A 15,872-nucleotide genomic window follows, 5' to 3' on the forward strand; every position below is an offset into this window, starting at 1 on the left:
GCGTTCTGGATATCGGAGCAGAGCTTGGTCCAATATTCATTTGCACATTTTCTGGATTCCCTTTGAAGATTACTTTTGGTGTTTTTTAGTCTATCTGAGTGTGATGGGGGGGGGGAGGGTGGAGTTGTAGGATAACAGTGCTTTCCTTTTCTCTTCCAGGAGAGGGAGCAGAACCTCAGCATACTCTTCCATCAAGTCTTCACGCATTTTCTGCTTTCTCCCAAAAGCATCCATTGCTGATTCAAGCATGGTAGAGCTCAGGGTTTTCCATTTCTGGTCGATGGACTGTGCTGTGCTGGTGTTGGGTCCTTAGTCTTCAAGGTAGTCAGGGAGCTTAGCTGTGAATTCACTTCATCTGGCAGGGTCGCACATGGTGACAGTGTTTAGCCTTGGGATCATGGACTGCGTGGCAGAATGGGACTACAGTGGTGCTTGAAAGTTTGTGAACCCTTTAGAATTTTCTATATTTCTGCATAAATATGACCTAAAACATCATCAGATTTTCACACAAGTCCTAAAAGTAGATAAAGAGAACCCAGTTAAACAAATGAGATGAGAATATTATACTTGGTCATTTATTTATTGAGGAAAATGATGCAATATTACATATCTGTGAGTGGCAAAAGTATGTGAACCTCTAAGATTAGCAGTTAATTTGAAGGTGAAATTAGAGTCAGGTGTTTTCAATCAGTGGAATGACAATCAGGTGTGAGTGGGCACCCTGTTTTATTTAAAGAAAAGGGATCTATCAAAGTCTGATCTTCACAACACATGTTTGTGGAAGTGTGTCATGGCATGAACAAAGGAGATTTCTGAGGACCTCAGAAAAAGCATTGTTGATGCTCATCAGGCTGGAAAAGGTTACAAAACCATCTCTAAAGAGTTTGGACTCCACCAATCCACAGTCAGACAGACTGGGTAAGAATGGAGGAAATTCAAGACCATTGTTACCCTCCCCAGGAGTGGTCGACCAACAAAGATCACTCCAAGAGCAAGGCGTATAATAGTCAGTGATGTCACAAAGGACCCCAGGGTAACTTCTAAGCAACTGAAGGCTTCTCTCACATTGGCTAATGTTAATGTTCATGAGTCCACCATTAGGAGAACACTGAACAACAATGGTGTGCATGGCAGGGTTGCAAGAAGAAAACCACTGCTCCAAAAAGAACATTGCTGCTTGTCTGCAGTTTACTAAAGATCATGTGGACAAGCCAGAAGGCTATTGGAAAAATGATTTGTGGACAGATGAGACCAAAATAGAACTTTTTGGTTTAAATGAGAAGCATTATGTTTGGAGAAAAGAAAACACTGCATTCCAGCATAAGAACCTTATCCCATCTGTGAAACATGGTGGTGGTAGTATCATGGTTTGGGCCTGTTTTGCTGCATCTGGGCCAGGACGGCTTGCCATCATTGATGGAACAATGAATTCTGAATTATACCAGCGAATTCTAAAGGAAAATGTCAGGACATCTGTCCATGAACTGAATCTCAAGAGAAGGTGGGTCATGCAGCAAGACAATGACCCTAAGCACACAAGTTGTTCTATCAAAGAATGGTTAAAGAAGAATAAAGTTAATGTTTTGGAATGGCCAAGTCAATGTCCTGACCTTAATCCAATCGAAATGTTGTGGAAGGACCTGAAGCAAGCAATTCATGTGAAGAAACCCACCAACATCCCAGAGTTGAAGCTGTTCTGTACGGAGGAATGGGCTAAAATTCCTCCAAGCCGGTGTGCAGGACTGATCAACAGTTACTGCAAATGTTTAGTTGCAGTTATTGCTGCACAAGGGGGTCACACCAGATACTGAAAGCAAAGGTTCACATACTTTTGCCACTCACAGATATGTAATACTGGATCATTTTCCTCAAGAAATAAATGACCAAGTATAATATTTTTGTCTCATTTGTTTAACTGGGTTCTCTTTATCTACTTGTAGGACTTGTGTGAAAATCTGATTATGTTTTAGGTCCTATTTATGCAGAAATATAGGAAATTCTAAAAGGTTCACAAACTTTCAAGCACCACTGTACTTCTTTGCCAGCTTGGTTTTGGAGAGAACATGTGCATGATCTGTGTCACAATCTGCACTGTGGTATGATCTGGTAGACTTCACTGTGTTCAGGTTGCTCCTCCTTGTAAGCACAACATCCAGCTGATGCCAGTGGGATGACCTGGGATAGTGCCATGAGACTCTGTGTTGCTGCTTGCTGTTGAAGATGGTGTTGGTCACACACAGCTGATGCTCAGAGCAGAACTCCAGCAGCCTCTGTCCATAGTTGTTCATCTTGCCAATGCCAAATTTGCCGAGACAAGATGGCCAAGAGTGGTGGTCTGATCCCACATGGGCATTGAAGTCACCAAGGATAAATAAATGGTCACTGGCTGGTACTCATTGCATGGCTTGGCCGAGGTCTTCGTTGAACATGGACTTGTATTCCTGGTCAGCAGCCAGGGTTGGTGCATAGGCACAGACGATGCTGATCTGAACAGAGTGTGTCTCCAGCTTCATGGTGATTATTCGCTCTGAGATTCCAAATGGGGTGCTGATGCTTTCTAGGAGGTTGTTGCATACTGTGAAGCCCATGCCGTGAAACTGTCTGTCCTCTTCACCAAGTCTTTGCCAAAAGGATGTGTAATTCTTTTCCTTGATGGAGCCGGCGTCAGGTAGCCGAGTTTCTTGTAGAGATTCTATGTCCACACTGAGTCTTAGTTCAAGGTCGATGATTGCCATTTTCCTGGCACTAAGGTCTTCTTCATTAGTTCCAGTGCAGAGAGTTCAGACATTCCATGTTCCGAGACGTAAGTGTTTCTTTCCAGGTCCTTGGATACATCTGCCGTTTGACTTTTGGTCTATCCTCTTGCACCCAGAGAGGCAGGCAGACATGACAGATCTATACCTTATTGACTGAGGGCTGCTCAGCTTGGGCAGGCGGTAACCGATCAGTGGAGCACGATGACTCCTTCCACTGTTGAAGAAAGCCCCTGGCGTCTCTTCTTACATCAATTTGAGGGGGCTTAGAACTGGTAGACTGCCTTTTTCCATGTTGATCCCTCATGATGCATCCATCACGAGTGTGAAGTGTCCTCTTCCCCCACCAACTTGCTGCTATGCCTGGGCGACGGGTATGGAGAAAGTGTTGTGCCCAGGTTCCACTTTCCCCCTCTTGGTCATGTTGAATGTTTCCAAGGAAAGACAAGGTCAATACGTTTAGTGTTTCAGCAGGACTGCAGGGGATGCCAGTCATGAGCATCGCATGTGTGGTGACTGCCTAACGGGTCCCTCTCTCCCGATTTTTCATTCAGGGTTCACTCCCCTAGCCTTTGACTAAAGAGACATGACCTACAAGTTAGCAGGTGGGTTTGATTTTGGAGCCGCCTTCTCCTAGCCTTTACCTCTGATAGCATACCCTACAAGGCAGCAGGGAGCTGATTAGTGAGTGCCAGGGCTTGTCCACTCGCCGGTGGGCCTGTACACTACACCTTTGGGGCTCAGACCTGCTCCAAGATCCCTCACAGTTCAGTGTTACCTATGGTGGGCCAACTAGGAGGCACTGTGAGAGTCCTGGTGTGGTAGCCGTAAAACCATCAGGAGAGACCTTATGCTTTTCAGCTTTTGCTCTCCCAGTCACACACACACACACACACACACACACACAAGCGTTCTGGTTCAGAAAAGAGCACCCTTCCTCTGCTGTCCCCCTCCTCTTATAGGGCACGGTCACTGGAGAAGACACACAAACACAGGTTAATTCCCGTCAGGTGCAGTGATTCTGCCACTTACATTCCCTGACTCTGCCGTCCATTCACAGACCGATGCTTGACCACACCCCGCTGCCACATACCCCCACCGCCCGACTCAGGCCGGAGAGCCGTGCGGCCTGCAGCTGACTCCCCTCCCCCCCTTAATGGGAGAGGAAATCCGCCACAACCATCTGCGCCCCTGGCCTGTGGACCACCTCGAACTGAAATGGCTGGAGTGCCAGATACCAATGGGTGATCCGCGCGTTGGCATCTTTCATGCGGTGGAGCCACTGCAGGGGCGTGTGGTCCGAACAGAGGGTGAAAGGGCGCCCCAGCAGGTAGTAGCCGAGGGCGAGGAACGCCCGTTTGATGGCAAGGCATTCCTTTTCTATGGTGCTGTACCTGCCCTCGTGCACCGACAGCTTTCGGCTGATGTACAGCACTGGGTGGTCCTCCCCTCCACCTCCTGGGACAGAACAGCCCCCAGCCCTCTGTCCGACGCATCCGTCTGCAAAACAAAGGGGAGAGAAAAGTCAGGGGAGTGTAACAGTGGTCCCCCACACAGTGCAGCCTTTACCTCAGAGAAAGCCCGCTGGCATTGCTCCATCCACTGGACTGGATCTGGTGCCCCCTTTTTAGTGAGATCTGTCAGCAGGCTGGTGACGTCCGAATAATTAGGTATAAACCTATGACAGTAGCCAGCCAACCCCAGGAACTGTCTCACCCCCTTTTTGGTTTTGGGCCTTGGGCAGGCCGCAATTGCTGCTGTCTTATTGATTTGGGGACGCACCTGCCCATTGCCCAAGTGGAAGCCCAGATACCGTACTTCCACCCACCCAATCGCACACTTCTTTGGGTTGGCTGTGAGACCTGCTCACCTCAGCGACCTAAGGATGGCCCTTAGGTGTTCTAGGTGCCGCAGACAGTCATTACTATAAATGATGTCGTCCAAGTATGTGGCCACGTAGGTGGCGTGGGGGTGGAGGACCCTATCCATAAGCCGCTGGAACATAGCGGGTGCCCCAAACAGCCCAAAGGGAAGTGTGATGAACTGATGTAAGCCAGACGGTGTGGAAAAGGCCGTTTTCTCTCGGGATAGTGGTGTCAAGGGGATCTGCCAATATCCCTTTGTCAAATCCAGTGTTGAATAAAAATGAGCCTTGCCTAGTCGATCAAGCAATTCGTCAATACAAGGCATTGGGTATGCATCGAATTTAGACACCACGTTGACTTTTCTATAGTCCACACAGAACCAGACCGACCCGTCAGCCTTGGGCACCAAGACCACTGGGCTGCTCCAGTCACTGTGGGACTCCTAAACGATGCCCATTTCGAGCATGGCCTTGAGTTCTTCCCGAACCACCTTTTTTTTTGTGTTTGGGCAGTCGTTAAGGGCGGTGCACTACTAGCCCCGGGGGCTGCTCAATGTGGTGTTCTATGAGGTGGGTGCGGCCGGGCAGGGGCGAGAACACGTCAGAAAATTCTGTTTGCAACTTGGCGACCTCTGCGAGTTGGGTCAGGGAGAGGTGGGCTCCACAGGGGACCGGAGCGGTGGGCGATGTCAATTTTCCTTTTTGAACCTCTGGCCCCAGCTCCGCCTTCTCTGGAACCACCGACACCAATGCCACGGGGACCTCCTCGCTCCAAAGTTTTAACAGATTGAGGTGGTAAATCTGTAATGCCCCGCCGCTGTCCATTCGCCTCACCTCATAGTCGACGTCCCTAACTCACCGTGTGACCTCAAAGGGTCCTTGCCACCTGACGATTAATTTGGAACTCAATGTGGGCAAAAACACGAGTACTTTATCTCCCGGTGTGAACTCCCTAAGGCGCATGCCCCTGTCATACAGATGGACTTGACGTTCTTGGGCCTGCCGCAAATTCTCCTGGGTTAAGTGCATGAGGGTGTGGAGTTTGGTGCGCAGGTTGATAATGTACTGAATTTCATTTTTACTTGTTGAAGGTCCCTCCTCCCAATTTTCATGCAGCACATCTAGAATGCCACGCGGCTTACGCCCGTATAATAATTAGAACGGGGAGAACCCCGTGGAGGCTTGTGGGACCTCTCGCACTGTGAATAACAGGGGCTCAAGCCATTTATCCCAGTTGCGTGCGTCCTCGCTTACAAATTTTTTAATTATGTTTTTGAGGGTGCAATTGAACCGTTCGACTTAGCCATCCATTTGTGGGTGATAAACGCTGGTGCGGATAGGCTTAATTCCCAGTAACCCATACAGTTCGCGCAGTGTGCATGACATAAACGCAGTGCCTTGATCAGTCAGAATCTCTTTGGGGATTCTGACTCGGGAGATGATGCGGAAGAGTGCTTCCGCAATACTGCATGCTGAGATATTGCGAAGAGGCACTGCTTCCGGATATCGCGTTGCATAGTCCACCAGAACTAAAATAAAGCGATATCCTCGTGTTGACCGATCTAATGGCCCGATGAGATCCATCCCAATTCTTTCGAACGGGGTCCCGATTAATGGCGGAGGGCACAAAGGCACTTTTGGAATGGCCGCTGGGTTTACTAACTGGCATTCGCAGCACTCCATACACCACCTACGGACATCGCCGCGAATCCCTGGCCAATAGAACCGGGCCATTATTCGGGCTAGTGTCTTATCCTGCCCCAAGTGTCCAGCCATGGGATTAAAGTGAGCCGCTGGGAATACAAATTCCCGGCGGCTCTTTGGGATCAAAAGCTGAGTTATCAGTTCTTTAGTCTGAGTGTCCTGCATCACTTGGTATAACCTATCCTTCATAATAGAAAAATAGGGGAAGGACAGGGTGGCATTTGGCTGGAGCGTTTGACCATCGATTACTCTCACTTGCTCAAACACATGCCGCAGAGTCTCATCTCGTGACTGCTCTAACGGGAAATCCGTGAGGGATTCCCCGAGAGAGGGAGGAGGAGCCTGCTGCTCCTCACTCTGACGCGGTGATGACATAGACGGCTCTGTGACAGCTGCTCCCGCGAATGCCACACCGGGACCTCCCCAAGCTAAACTATGGCAGGCCCCACTCTTCACTAAATGAGTCATTAATTCCCCAAATCCCAGCCAATCAGTCCCCCAAATTATCGAGTGGGTAAGGCGAGGATTAACTGTCGCCTGTACTCTAAATTTCTCCCCTCAAAATAGAATATGAACCGACACTAAAGGGTAGTTGTGAACATCCCTGTACACACACAACACCACCAATTGTGCTCTCCCCAATGTCTCGTCTTGCACCAGGCTTTGGTGGATTGAGGTCTGATTACAGCCGGAGTCCACCAAAGCCTGATACGTATCCCCTTGGATACTCACCGGTATGCGATACACTAAGGCCCAATCGAGGGTGGTCTCTGGTGCGTCGGAGATCTGGACCACCGTGCCCACCTCCATTGCTGAGCACTGATGCTGGAGGTGCCCTGGCTCCCTGCAGTGCCAGCATACCGGCCCAGGCTCTCCCTCTGCACCGGTGTTCCGGAATTCACTCACGTGAGGGGGGGAAGACACAGACACGGAAGTAGGAAACAGTAGGGCATCGTGGGTGCGGTGGGCCAGCTGGGGTGGAACTGGCCCCCGCCTCCGTGGTGAGGTAACGGAGCGAGGATGAGGAACAGGGGGAGAGGGAAAGAGAGAAGAGAGGGGAGAAGAGGAGACACGCTGTCCTGCCATCGGAACAGCCGCCATATGGTCCTCCACCAGCTCAATGGCCCGATCCAGCGACGCTGGGCGATGGCACTGGACCCACTCCGTGGTTCCTCCCGGAAGTCGGGTGATGAATTGTTCCAGCGCCACCAGGTCGATGATTCCCTCGGTGTCGCGGTTGTTGGCCCTCAGCCACCACCGGCAGGCGTCCCGGAGCTGCTGGCCAAACGCGAATGGCCGGCCGACCTTCTCCAAGCACAGCGCACGGAAGTGCTGCCGTTGCTGTTCCGGTGTGCACCCCACACGTTGGAGGACGGCCCTGCAGAGGTCGACATAGACCAGCCAGCTGTCAGCGGGGAGCTGTAGCGTGGCCAGCTGCGCCTTGCCCATTAGCAGGGGGAGGAGGCGAGCCACGCGCTGCTCCACCGGCCAATCCCACGCCTCTGCTGCCTGCTCAAAAAGAGCGAGGAAGGCTTCAGGGTCATCCTGCGGACCCATCTTCATTAAGGTGAGGTGGGGAGGGTCCACGCCGGTGGTGATGGCGGACCCCGCCATCACGAGAAGGTGCCGCAATGCCTGGCGATCTTCCTGCTGCGCCAGCACCAGGGCTTTGAACCATTGTTCTTGCTCCTTCCGGAGGGCGACCAGCACCTGGTGCTGGCTCTGTTGGGCCATGGCGAGGGCATGGACCAGGTCCTTGAAGGGGGAAGACTCCATGGGGCTGTTCTCTTCTGTACTCCGAGTCCAGGGTTTTGGCACCACTGTAGCACGAGTGGGTGGAGCACAGAAGCACGGCAGGCCAGAACTAAGTTCTCAAAACTCATTTATTTAGCTTTTCAGTTTTTATATTTACTCTCACACATGCTCGCACACAAGCATCCAGGTTAGTCCAGTGTTCTGGTTGGGGGAGAGCTCCCTTCCTCTGCTGTCCCTCTCTATTATAGGACATGGTCACTGGGGAAGACACACAAACACAGGTTAATTCCCATCAGGTGTAGTGATTCTGCCACTTACCTTCCCTAACTCTGCCCTCCCTTCACAGACTGATGCTTGACCACGCCCCTGCTGCCGCAGGTTCTTAATTGCACGCCTGTAACTTCCAACACTGTGTCGCGTGTATGACGTCATGTGCCGGTTTAAGTACATCAGACAGAAATTAAGCTGATTGCTTTTTCTGTTTTGTTCTCAGGATGCTGATGTTTGGCTAGTGAGTTATCACCCCTTTCTTTTCTTAAACTGTAGTTTGACTTAACAGTGCTATACAAATAGAATTGAAATGAATGGATTAATCCTGCTTTAACTTTACAAAATCATTCAGAAAAAAAAACATTTTAAAAGCTTCAATGATTCCTCTAAATGCTGTTCACTGAGATGTTTTTTTTTTTTTTAGACCAAATTGTAGTTGACAGTTGATGCTATGAAATCAACACATTTGGTCACTCTTGTGAGATGTCCATGCTTTAAACTTTCACATCATTTTCAGGCTCAATTTTGTCTTTGTCTCCACAGCTGCATTTCAGATGATTTTGCCCTCAAAACCAAAGAGGAGAGAAGAGTTTCTGCAGTGTAGGTGTAAAACACACACTTTTCCTGATGACTAATGTTGGGTAATATTTAAAATAATTTATACAGAATAGAAACAGAGACAAGTGTCTCTCTCACATACACATTATAAATCCTGTGATTAACATCTAACCTGTGGACATTTTATTGTTTTAGATTTCTGTTATCTGACTCTGGATCCAAACACAGCACACCGAGAACTCCTTCTGACTGAGAAGAACAGAGCAATGACATAGAGTGAAAGAGATCAGAGATACTCTGATCATCCAGAGAGATTTGACTCTTACACTCAGGTGTTGTGTACGGAGAGTGTGTGTGGACACTGTTACTGGGAGGTGGAGTGGAGCAGTGATGGTGTGAACATCTCATCTCATCTCATTATCTCTAGCCGCTTTATCCTATTCTACAGGGTCGCAGGCAAGCTGGAGCCTATCCCAGCTGACTATGGGCGAAAGGTGGGGTACACCCTGGATAAGTCGCCAGGTCATCACAGGGCTGACACATAGACACAGACAACCATTCACATTCACACCTACGGTCAATTTAGAGTCACCAGTTAACCTAACCTGCATGTCTTTGGACTGTGGGAGAAACCGGAGCACCTGGAGGAAACAAAGGCGGACGACATGCAAACTCCACACAGAAAGGCCCTCACCGGCCACGGGGCTTGAACCCGGACCTTCTTGCTGTGAGGCGACAGCACTAACCACTACACCACCATGCCGCCCTGGTGTGAACATATTAGTCTCTTATAAAGAGATCAGCAGGAAAGGACGGGGTTGCAAGCGTGTGTTTGGATACAACAGTCAGTCCTGGAGTCTTTGGTGTTCTTCTTCCTCTGTCTCTTTCTGGTACAACAGAATAAAAACTGTGCTCCGAGGTCCATCATCCTCCAGAATTGGAGTGTATGTGGATCACAGTGCAGGAACTCTGTCCTTCTACAGTGTCTCTGACATGATGAGGCTCCTCCACAGCGTCCACACCACATTCACTCAGCCTCTGTATGCTGGGTTCTGGCTACCTTTTTATAACTCGACTGTCAGGTTATGTGATCCAAGATGACATTGGTAAAAGTTTGGTAAAATTAATACTGGGATGTCAGATTTATATAATTTGATATATAATTTCTCCCTGAGTGCCATTTTTGAGTGCACAACCTGTAATATACTATTATTATTATTACTATTATTATTATGTTCATTTATCCTATACATTAAGTTACACAAATAATCTCTGAATGCAGACTATAAGATGCTTCATTTTTGCTGTATGCACTAGATTAGCTGACTTAATATATTAGTGACTACAGAATCTCAGAATTTATATTTTGGCTGTTTCTTCAGAAGTGTAACTCTACCTCAGATCACCAAATTTGAAATAATGTCAAGATTACTGGCCATCTCAGTTTTGCTGTATACTTCCTGGAAATTAGGTCAATATTCCCAGTAAATATTTAAATAATATTGGCTGGCATTGAGTAGTATATCAGATATATACTGTGTGCACAATTATTAGGCAAGTTGTATTCTTGAAGATTAATTTTATTGTTGAACAAATACAGTGCTCTCAGTCAATCCAAATTGTTAATAAACCTAAAACCACTGGCGGCTCGTTAATAGGGGCGATTTGAGCGATGCACTCCTAAACAGGGAGGGAGATTTTTTTTTTTTATCTACTCCTACTACCACGGCAACAGTAATGTCATTGTCCAATCAGGCTAAGGTCGCGCCTGGTGTAGCCACGCCCTTTTGGGGCGATTTCTGTCAGGTTCAGATTTGCCCCAAAATCTCCCATTGACACTAATAGTACGTACGTTTTTTTCGAAAATCCTGCTCCCAATGCATTTTCTATTAGGTTTTATGTGCTCACACAAGCAGCGTGCTTACGTCATACACCTGTTGCGCTGCGCAAGTGTTGCCAGATTGTGCATTTTGGCGGGTTTTGAACATAATTTTGGGCTGGAAAACGCAACTTGCGCGGGAAATGTGTGAACATTCTATGAAGATGGCGGCAAGTGTTGAGTGCAACAATACGATAGCGTCTCTGACAGAAGTTCCCTTCAGTCGTCGTACCAATGAGGAGAAAACGGCAATCAAACAGCTAGGACCTCCTAGACCGAATTTAAACATCAAGCAAGTGTCTATGAAGGGGGAGAAGACCTACTCAAGAGGTTTTAACAAGAACTGGTACCACCGGAAAACTTGGCTAGCTGGCTGTGATGTAGTCAATGCTCTTTTTTGCTACCCTTGCATTCTCTTCCACCCTGGAAGTAGCACAGCAGACGGTACAGTGATATCTGATATTTGAATTTACTAGGCAAAAGTTGTTTTTGTGTGTGTGTGTTTTACCAATGGCAGTTTAACATTGCCATGTTTTTGTTTTACCAATGGCAGTTTAACATTGCCATGCTTGGAATATTTCAGTAGCCTCAAGTTCTCTCTGACTTGGTGTAAATTAAGCATATTTTCAGTTTTTATAAATTGTACAGTATGTGTTCATTGGAGCCAGCAGCACCTTACCTTTTTTCCAACTTGTTAAGCCAAGTTGCACTGACTACAAAACCTTGTGTAACCTTGTGTGTGTATATAGCTAAATAACTAAAGCCTTTTGTGTTCATTGACATGCTTGTAATACTTTAAATTTCCTTTTAAGGCATGGCTTTCTGGAGGAATTCTTGGGGAAAAAAACTGCAGAATTTTAGAATTATTATTTGTTGTTAAAATGGTGCAATTCCATATAAAAAAAAACCCCACATAATTAAGCTGCACATGTTTGTTTGATGGTTCTGCTTTTCTTCATCTTTTTCAAAACTTAAACACTTGTTTTGGATTTATATCCTGCCACTTTAATTGCATTCTTTAGAATTGAAGAAATTAGAATATGTTTATAATTAAGAATTTGTGTCTACTTCTTATAGAATACTGGAATAATATGAGAAAATAAATGAGTAATGTAATATTAATTGATTGTGATGCCAGATGTTTTGCTTTGAAGGCTTCACAATGAATCTTCCTTAGTTTTAGCCTGGCAAGCCAGACTAAATGTGAATATTTGCCACTCGTAGGCAAAAATATTTTTGGCCGCTAGGTGGGTGGGTCTAGTTTACTAGGCTGCCTTAGTTTGCCACCTTTAACTTGCTTAGTGTTGCCACCTAGTGGAGAGAAGAGATATTGTCTATATTGATATCTGAATTTACCAGGCAAAAACAAGTTTGGCCAATTGATTTGCTACCTAGGTCAATTTACTTCAGTCCTGTGGACATTTACGGTCCGTGTAGACATAACGGGGGAAAATTGCCCCCCCCTGAAAAAAAATTCAGGAGCCGCCACTGCCTAAAACCCAAATGTTTAACAAAGGAAAAGGGAGTTTAGGCTTTCTCAGGGGAATTTATAAGTGTGCACAATTATTAGACAACATTTCGTGTGCAGAATTATTATGCAACTAAATGAAAAGCTAAAATTTTCCCATCTCATTTGTTTATTTTAATTTTTAGAGTAACACACAAAGAACTCAGAATTAACAAATAAACACTTTTGGCACTTCAGAAATATTCAGTGACCAATATAGCCAGCCTTATTTTCAATAACTGCCCTGAGCCTTCCATCCATGGCATCTGTTAGTTTTTTGATTTGTTGACAATCAACTTGTGCAGCAGCAACCACGGCTTCCCAAATGCTGCTCAGAGTGGTGTACCATCTTCCCGAGCTATGGAAAAGCAAACTGCTTCTCAGCTGGTTCGCAAGTTGAACGAGTTGTGAACCAGCACCAGCACTGGCCCCGAACCAGCCCTGGAACTGATTTGGTGGAAAAGGGGTAAGAGTGGTGTACCATCTTCCCTCACTGTAAATCTCACATTAAAGAACCCAGATAGCAAAAGGGCGTTGATTCGACGGGGAATCATCAGCATGTTCTTCGACCATACGCCGTCGAATCATCGTGGATCACCGGCGTTGATTCAACACCGCTTTGCTCATACGAGTTTGCGTTGAAACGACGTTGAAAAGTGGATGGTGGCCGACAGAGAATAGACCCCCTTTCACCCTTTATTCAACTACGGATTTCGGTTGATTTATAGTTTAATTTTCGGCGATGATTCATCCAACTTTACTTCCTGTTTTATGTACAACAGGAAGGCTACAAATTAAGCAAAACAGGCTAAATTAAACTAGCTAACAATAAAGCATCGGGGCTCTTGCCTAGGATGAACACACACATGCATACTTCAACCATGAAAGTGAAACTTAATTTATATCAATGTGCGTAGGCTACGTCCTGTTTTATGTACAACAGGATATAAAAATGCATGCAACAATGCACCTCTCCTAATGTTTGTCAAGCTATCTAATGAGGCATAACTTTTAACATTTATAAGGAACAGAACACACTTGAACAAGTTCTTAGAAACATTTTATGATTTATTTATAATTTATAATTGTGGCCTATTCCTCCTGCGGCGCAGACACCTGTACATGGAAACAGAAAAACATAACCAAAATTAATTTGATGCAGCATTGATAAAGAAAGTCAGCAGTAGGCTATGGGTTTCTAAATGCCACCCTACCTCATGTCTCCTCATCCCTCCCTCTCTCTCTGGCGCATACTTAAGCCACTTCTTGATTGCGTCACTAAAAGTAGCGTGTGTGCTCCCTGGCAGCTGCTTTTGTAGAGCATCTGAAAGAAAAAGAACAAAACAACATTGAGACTTTGCATGGTGATAATTGTTAAAGTTTGAGTTGTTAAGACTATGCACGTCACACTCTAGTGGTAGGTGGCAAGTAATGGTACTAGTACAGAAAATATATGTAAAAATCAGAAACCATAGATGTGAATCTTGTGACAATTTAAACGGGATTTAAAAAAAAAATTTTTAATTTCCCCATTGACACAAAGCGGAAATAGAAATGCCACTACCGGACCGTTCGTCACTCAGTCAGCCTCCCTGGACTTGCCTGCACACCTGCTTTTTCTGAGTAAGGCGCCTGGTGAGTTTCTTAATCCTTTTTAATCCTTTGCATCTTTCAAAATATGTTTGTCGTTGTCGTTATAAACGTAATGTTACAGTTAGTGAAGGAGTTATCAAAGAACGTTTAGAAGTAGTGTGCAAGTACTTGCGACAGCTTACTATTTTACCCTCTTTTACAGCTTTGTGCACATGCATAACCTACCAAACAGGACATCATGGATCTTGGTGTCCTTAAACGCAGTTTTTTCCCCCTTTCCAGCCCAGTTAAATTGGCTGGCCAAGCTGTTGACCAGGAGGCTACGCAGCATCCGCCTCACTGTGACCCCTACGTCGGTTCCTCCACAAAGGGCTAAGGTAGACACCTGATAGAATAAAATGTAGCATGAAGACAATAATGAGACAATAATGAGGCTACACAAAAGAACAGGTCAGCTCAAAACGACATGCGACCTAGGCCTACATGCTCGATTTAAACGCTAAGTTTTCACACCAACGCTAAGTTTTCACTCCAACAAGACAACTACTTGGACTCGTTTTTCGATTGAATAATGCATCTGCATTGTTGTTGTTTCAAATGGATACTAGTTGAGGGAAATTTCTCCAACGCGTGATATGACTGAAGTTCATCATAACTTCTTAAACTGCTTGAAATTGTATTCGAAATTCCCTTTATTAATAGTGACTGAATAATGGTACGTACCAGATGTCCAGGGATGAATGAAAATGTAGTGTGGTCCAGTGTTTTTCTCAATGTTGTTTCAATGGTCCAAGCGTAACAGCAGGCCGATCCACAAGAGAGTCGCGATCCAACAGAGTGGTGTGGGAGTTTCACGTGCACCCAGGTATATAACAAAAATGACGTCATCCAGTAAACAGCAGTGGTAATCGCACTGCATTATGGGACAGCGTGGGACATCCAACGACATATCGCTACGTATACGTACTGGCCCTTTTTTATATCATGCCTTGAAATGAAAGTCAATACAACAGAGATGAGAGACACCGGGTATGAAAGTAACACCAGGATAAGTTGTAACACCACCATTCCCACCAGTTAGGTATAAGATGCAGGTTTTGTAACACTTTCAATCTTCTTAGAATTAATTTATGATCATCTTGGAAATGTTAAGTTATTTGCAAAAAAACTTTCAAAGATAGAAGGTCAAATCCATTGCTGAGTTAAGAAAGTAAACTGGTTTTTGTTCTTTTTTTATCATTTACTTATCATTATCACTTATACTTATATCATTTACTCGTATCTATGTGTAAGCAGGATAAGACAAACAGTGGCAATTTCAGGCCCGTAGCCAGCATTGTGGGGGGGGGGGATCTTTTTTTCCCCAAAGGTGGACTTCATCTGGCCCCCTACTCCCTACCCCCCAAATACACAAGCACACTTCAAATCTTCTAATTTAGACATTTAAAAAAAAATGTTCTACAACACTCTAGCCTAGTGACTTACCAGTAACAAAATAGACTTGAAGTATTCAGATCCGCTCTGCATAAAGCAGCTAAATCCTCTCTCTGTCTCCTGGCAGAAAGCTCCTTGGTTTGCTTGTGTCTCAATCACAGCTGGTATTCTGTAGAAAGACTTCTTTTCACCTTTCCCATCAGCTTTGTTAGAACACCCTAACACAGCACAAAAGTTTACCATTGTAGGTTTTTGATGAACTAAGTGCCTCGTGGGTTCACATACCGCACGCTGCCGTTATTTCCCCCTAATCACGAGTTTGTTGGTCTTCCAATATGGCGCAGGGTTTGTTTACTTCCGGTTTCGGGTGACGTCAGTGAAAGGGGTCTAATGGGGGCATTACCGCCACCCACTGGATTGGGGTGTAAAACAGTCTGAACAAAACGTGTAAACATAAACATAGGAGAAATGAACCCGTTTTTCTAACTCGTCCTCACTTAGTCTACTTTTCTTTTTTGATTAGTCTGGATTTAATATTGTAAATTTAAATGTGAA

The 15,872-nt window shown here is 45.8% G+C and overlaps 1 pseudogene; it reads left to right on the plus strand.

The window, feature by feature from the left end:
• Positions 1–10,005, plus strand: part of LOC132864448 (tripartite motif-containing protein 16-like) — a 252,609-nt pseudogene extending 242,604 nt beyond the window's left edge.
• The last annotated feature ends 5,867 nt before the right edge of the window (positions 10,006–15,872 follow it).

The sequence above is a fragment of the Neoarius graeffei genome, chromosome 17, assembly GCF_027579695.1.
Source record: "Neoarius graeffei isolate fNeoGra1 chromosome 17, fNeoGra1.pri, whole genome shotgun sequence".
NCBI lineage: Eukaryota > Metazoa > Chordata > Actinopteri > Siluriformes > Ariidae > Neoarius > Neoarius graeffei.